We start from the raw sequence: 6,964 nt of genomic DNA on the forward strand, positions 1-6,964 counted from the left end.
TTGCATATGTGTAAAACTGCACAAACCTTGTCTCCCTGGGCACTGCCTTGCAGAGATAAAATCAGAGGTGTCAGCCCATGTGTCTCCTGGTCCTCATTCAAAAAGTGGGTTTGAATAGAGTCATGTGTTAACAGGATACAGCTGGACTTGAGCTCAGCCTGGGGAGCTGTGTCTGCATTGCTCTGCTCAGTGACCCCCTGGCTAGAGCAGGACAGCCTGCCCTGTACTGAACTTCTCTGAGAGACATACTGCAGGAGGGGGTGCCTGGGGGGGGTGTTCCAGATGGGGCTTGGGACCTGCTCCTCCCTGGCAGGTCCTGCTGTGATAAGCTGTACTGCTGGCTCACGGGGCCCTAAGCCAGGCCCAGAAGGGCTAGTCCAGCTCTGCAGGAGAGATCAGACAGGTCTGAGTGGGACATGGGGATCATGTTCCAGCCTCAATCTGGATACTGTTTCTGCTCCTGCAGGGGTTTTGATCTGCAGGTGAGCTGTGCCTTTTCAGCTGGTGCTAAAAACCCTCAGGAGAAGAGCGTTGTGCCAAGCTGGGCTGAATTTGGGTGCAAATGTTGGTCTCTTTTGGTATCGCATGTCTACGAGGAGCGCAGCAACCTCAGCAGAGTGAGAAAAGCCAAATCCTCTCCATTCTTGTAGGATGGTTCTTCCTCCTGCAAAATGATGAGGGTGGCTCTGCCCTTGGTCCTCTGAGTGCTCCTAGAAGGTTTTACTCAGGGTGGGAGAGCTGTGACGTCTCCCCCATCTCTGTTAGATCCAGTGCCTTGAATGGGGGATGTGTTTATTTAAGGAACATAACAGAGGAATGTGCCCCGGCAATATACCCACCCCTTTATTGCTGGGAATTGGACGGAGCTGCACTGGGACCTGTCCCAGCATGCTGTGGGGACACGCTGGAGCATGCCTGGCTCACATCCCCCTCCGCTCTGGGTTTCCCTTTGTGAAAATGGGAGCCAGGGCAAGGAGAGACTGTGCCTGGGCTGGTTGCCCCTGGGGCACAGGCACTGGGAGGCTCTCCTGTCCCATGCTGTGGAAGTCTCTGACCCAGGGAGGGCACCTTTTGTCATCCCAACCAACTGCTGGTGAAAAGGTGGCTCCAGTCCTGCAAGTAGCACCAGGTTTAGTAATTCCCTGGCAGCAAAGCTTTCCTCCATTGCCTGAGGCATTGCCTGTTGTGGTAAGGTGGTGGATATGTTCTGGATATTTGGCCAGGGAACCTTCGTACCTGCCCATCCCCTTATCTCTCGGCCTTATTGGGATGATAACGATGTTGGCCTTAACCTGAGAAGCGGTCACATCCCAGTGAGGCTTCTGTCTTAGTTGCTGAGGCTGGTACAGGATTTTCTCAGCTCCTTCTCTCGACAGCATTGGCACAAGTAGGAAAGGGCCTCATCTTCCCACAGGATGGAGTTGTCTCCTTTTCTTTACCCACAGGAGAAATCGAAGGGCATCTTGAGCCCAAGGGCCCAGGAGGAGACGAGCTGTCTGCACCTCACCTCCATGGTGTGGTGAACCTTGTTTCCACTTGTGGTGAAATTACCCTTGGTCCTGAACTTGCACACCTTAATGCTGTGGAACAAGCTGACCAAGCAGGTAGTGCAGAGGGAAGGGTTGTGAAACTGCCCCATGCAGGCACCAGGTCCATCTGCACCCCATGATCTCAGGAGCCGGGTGAGAGTGGCGCTGCCTGCAGTTCCAGGGTGGGCTTTGGGGGGCATTTGCATGTCTGAAACACTGCCAGATCCAGACTGCTGCTCTTCTCCACAGCCCAAAGCGCTAACACTATTTCTCTGCCTCTTCCCTGCTCTAAAACCATTCTGTACCAATGTCACGTGGGCCCTGGAGCAGCCTGATGTCCCCATAGCTCAGTTCAGGCAGCTTTTCTGGTCCAGGAGATGTTCAGAACAGGTTGAAACACATTAGCTCAGTGCGAATTGGCCCTCCATGTTACAGTCTTAATCCAGTTAGGGGATCAGTGCGGCAGGCGTGCAGTGGTCCACGTGGCTCTGCTGGCAGCTGCATCTTGAGATGTGCCTGTGTGTCCTGGTGTCTGTGCTGGGGACATTGTCATCAGCTGGGCGTGCATTTCTGCGCTGTTCAGAAATGCTCCGAAATGGGGAAATGCAACCTGTAAACAGGGTACCCTCATCTGTACCCTGGGGTACATCTTGGGGGTGGGGTGCTTCCAGTTTGGAGGTTAATAGGTTTTCCTGTTTTCAGGCTAGGTGCATCTAGTGGTGCAAGGTTGTGGTTTCTCCAAGAGCAGCACCAGGCAGCATCTCCATGCGAGGTCTGCCCAGTGGCAGCTCTCACATGTACCCAGGCAGCCATGAGCCCTCTGAGGAGCTGCTCAGCGGCACCTTGTGGTTGTCCTAATGCTACTGGGGCTGCATAAATATCCTTAGCAGAAGCCTGTCACCTGCCCCCTGCCAGCAGAGAGCTGGGGGAAAGGTTGCCTGGGACTGATGTGATGCGGGACCTGCTTCTACTTTTGGAGGCTAGTGCTGGGTCTGCTTCCAGCTCCTTTGAGAGCAGAGGGGGCATGAGGTCCCTGTGGGGAGCAGGGTGGCCCCTCAGCTGGGTTTCTGCCTTTCCCACTGACCGCAGGGTCCTGTGATACTCAGCAGGAACCAAGCAGGACACAGCTGAGTTCCCACCAGTGACTCCAGCATGGGGACTGGTGCTGGCTCACCCTGGGGCAAAGGTTTTCCCTGCCTGGCTGGGAAGCTGCAGAAGTTAAATAGGAAATGCTGAGATAAGTTAGGGCTTTGTCTCAAAAACAAAAATTTTGCAGAAGCCATGGATGTTTGGGCTGAGAGCATCTATTCTTGCAAAAGTGACCAGTATAGCAGTATGCTGTGTTTGTATAGGACATCAGCATTTATAATCCCTTACCGGTAGAATGAATCTAAACATTTTTTCTGCTCTTAGTCACTTACAATGGGCTCTTTGGTATCTGGTGGAAAAAAAACCCAACCAAACAAAACCCCAAACCAAACACGGAAGTGCTTTTTTCCCATAAAAAACTAAGCCCATCTCAAGTGTGCTTTTTAGTATTTTTGGAAAGTTGTTTGTGGGTGTCAGCAACCCTGACACACAGCTTGTCTTGTGGGGGCAGAGAAAGGGAGCAGGTTTTGATACAGCCCCTGGGAAATAAGCATTGGAATATCTTCCAAGATCAGTTTTACCCCTGCTTTGCTGCATAGGATTGTCCTACAAATATCAAAGATAAATAATCAATAGCAGAGAGCAGAGCTGTGGGCAGGTTGTGCAGATGAGCAGTCACTTCCAGCAGGGATGGCCCCTGTGGTGGCTTGCGCTTGGCCAGAGCACCCCAAGCCTGTGATGCGTCCCTGTCCCTCTTATCCTCCCCGCTGGCCTTTGGTGGCTTTCATGTGTGTGATGCAGCCTGAGGTGCCCCAGCACCTCGCAGTCCTGTGAGTGTGTGGCACCTGGGGAAGCAGCAGAGCTGGTGCTTCTGCAGCTGTCCAGATGTGCATCCTCCTGTCTGGGGCTGCCTCCTCCTTCTGTTTGCACATGTCAGGAGAGGGTCTGAACTCAGGACAGCTATGTGAACAGAATGAGCAAAATCACACTGGGGCCCTTCACAACAGTGTTTTCCCCCCAGGCTGTGGTTTGTGTTCTGTTCCTAACAGTGAGGCTCTGGGTACCATCTGTCGTGCTGAAGGGACAGAGGGGTATGGTCTTCTCTCAAAAATCACCATTCCTTGAAGCTGAACCCAGCACAGGGCTTTCTGTCTTTACAAGTGACTCAAGGGTTGGCCAAGACTGAAAGGAAAGCAGATGGGGTCTGAAGAGTTGGGCTGACAAAAATAGCCAGGTAAAGGCTTGGGTGGAACAGAGGTCCCTGCCTGTGCCCCTCTGGCTTCCCAGACGGGAAATCACCATCAGCCATTAAATAAAATACTCTTGTTCTTCTTGAGCCTTCTGGCTGCAGGGAGGGATGGTTTTCACCATAAGAAAGCATTAATTTGATATCAACAGTACAGCAGTTGTTGCAGCTGCCTGACTAAGCCACTGGTAAAGATGGATAAAGTGGATCAGGGTCAGGACAATTAAAATCAGCCCAAGCCTTACTTTGAAGGCTCTGCATGGATCATATGAACGCTTCTCCACAAAGCAGGAATATTTATTGCAATGGAGCAGTGAGTGGGTCTCATAGCCTCCCATGTTTCTCTTTTAAAGGCTCAAACCTTAAAGCATGTGGCCGATCCATCTCCAAAATGCATTTGTGGGTGTTGTCAGGTTTGAGGGTAACACTGTGCCTCTTCTGCTGCATGTCCCTCTTGACCCGCTCCCACCTGGTGCTTCTGAATGAGCGTTGGGGCAGTTTATGGTGAGGATTATCTTTCCTGCTGACGGCGTGCTTTCGTAAAACCGGTATTTGGGAAACACAGTTCATGCTTTTTGCAGTGGTTGGCATTTGTCTTATTTCTTGTTGAATTTTTATCTCAATGTTTTCTTGCCACGTATATCTAAAAATTGATAAGTAGCTGCAATTACTCCAGTTTTCAGTTGTTGAAATAGAGTGAACTTCAAAGTATCAGCCTTTAATGTGCTGATAAAGAATCCTGGGCCAAGTCTCTGCCAAGGGTTTTAGAATGATGCAACTTCGATGGCTGCCTGGATTATCTATTAATGTGAGCTGGAAAACATCAAAATAAAAGGTGAGGTTGGTGTTACTTTTACCGTGGTGTTGAGATGACTTTGTTCGTTGTATATATTTAAAAAAAATCCACAACACATAAAGCCAGATAATACAGTTGCATGCAATAAATGCACTATGTGATCCTGGCAGTGACACTCCTGGAAAGAGCTGAGTCCACAGCACACATGTACTTGCTAAGCAGACAAAAAAAATAAACTGCACTTACTGCACCTTTCCCAGTTGATGAGGCCAGTTTGGCTCCATTTACCTCTTTCTGGCCTTTGCTAACAACAATTCTCCTAGCAGAAAATTACCCACATGCTATTTTTACCTTGTAATTTCCTTTAATCTGAAAGGCTCTAAGTGACCTCTGTCTTCCCAGGGTACAGGGTGCATTGAGCCAGGCTGTGCCCACAGAAGACCATTAGAAAGCACCATGTGTTCACACTGGGAGCATTAGTGCTATAGCTGCTTTGAACCAGGAGTCAGACCTCAAACATGTGATGCTGGGGGACATTCTCCAGGTAAAACAGATGTTTTCAGGTGGCTACTAAAAAAAACCTGTTATGTGGAGGTGAAATGGTCCATGTGAGCCAGATCTGGGATTTTTTTTTAATACCCAGTTGCTAATTTGTGCACTCAAACACTTTATTTTTGCCCAGACCCTCTGTGCACACCTGGGCAGTTTACACAAATTCAGCACTTGTGAAGCTTTGGCAGCCTGGAACGATGTCACCTTTGGTGACTCCAGAAATCACAAGTTTTAGTGCAGAAAATACCTGCTGCTTATTGCCCCTGGTTTCCCATGAGCCTGGCTCAGCACTGCCCCATCCCACAGGCTCTGGCAGCCCCGAGTGGTGCTGGCACCTGACTTGGCACTACCCCTTACTTTCCCCTGCCAGTCACTGTTCTGTAAAGAATATTTTTTGCCAGTAAACTGTGGCTAACGTGTTTTCATCTCTATAGTATAGATGCAGTCAGGGCATCCCTGAAAGATGGTACTTAATAAAAGAGAACACATTGATGAACTTTCCTCCCCAGTCAAGCCCTGTCCTTTTCCCACAGGCTGCACTGCAGTGCATATGCCCAAATGACCTTGGGATTGGAGCCGAAGAACTGCTGTTTCCTCAATGCCTACTTGGCTTTGGGGCAGAAATTCCATCACTGCTCTCCTGGCAAAGCTGGGGAGGAGTGACAAGGGACCCTGGTGACATTTCCCTTTGGAGCAATGAGTGTGTAGCATGTTCTGCATCTACTAAGCAGGGTTAGCAGCAAGCTGCAGCCCCTGCCTTCAGGCTGTTCCATGTCACCGTGCTGGGGTGGCAGCATGGCAGGACTCTGGCATGGCTAATCCGCTGCTGCCACCTTCCACAGTGTCCCTCTAGTGTAAATGCAGCTGGGGAAGAAGAGGAAACTTTATTTTCTAACCTTTTGTGGTAGTGTTCACATCTACAGCCCCAAGTTCTTTCTCTGCTTACATGCCAGAGCAAGTGTTAATTTTATTTTGTATTGATATAGTGATTTTAATCTCCACGGCTCCTTGCAGACATGGCTTGTTGTCTGGGGATGGCCTCACCTGGGCAGGTGAGCTCCAGTCATGCAGAACAGAACTGTGGTCCTTGGCTCTGTGATGATTTTGGAAACATCATCTGCCTGTTCAGTGCCTTCTGGGCAGCTCAGATCTCCTCTCACCCAGGGCTGCATGGATGCTCCTCAAAGCTCACCCTGGGGAGTGGCTCCACTTTGCAGATTTGCCTTTAGCTAAGTATGTACAAGTGACTTTGTGGGTGGTTTTGCGACTGGAGTGGCTGAAAGCTCTGCTTTCTCCAGGACCACAGACACCACGCTTGGTGGGCATGAGCAGGACTTTCTGCCCCACTGTCGCTCAGCGATGTGGGCAGCTGTGTGCATTGTCAATGGGAGAGGAAAGCAGGAGGCAGACGAGAGCATAAAATGTGGCCAGGTCACTAGAAACAAGAAATGGAACTCTGAGTGTGAGTTTGTGGGAGCTGAAAGCAGATGTATGATGGACTAAACAAGTCTGAAAAGTCATTGGACAAAACAAATGAGTCACTGAGCAGCACCTTTGTGAGCAGGAAAGGGGGTGAGGAATGATTGCTCCTAGACTGAACAATCAAGTCCTTTTTGGGTTAAAAAAATATTATTGCATTGGCTTAAGGCTGCAGTCAAAGCTGAAGACCGCATTCGAGTCCTACGGGCCGAGCTGTTGTTTTGTCGTGTTAGATTTTTTTCCTTCGATGTTATCGCAGGAGGGACCCCCCCC

This window comes from Streptopelia decaocto (genome assembly GCF_964273445.1).
Source record: "Streptopelia decaocto genome assembly, chromosome: 14".
Taxonomy (NCBI): Eukaryota; Metazoa; Chordata; class Aves; order Columbiformes; family Columbidae; genus Streptopelia; species Streptopelia decaocto.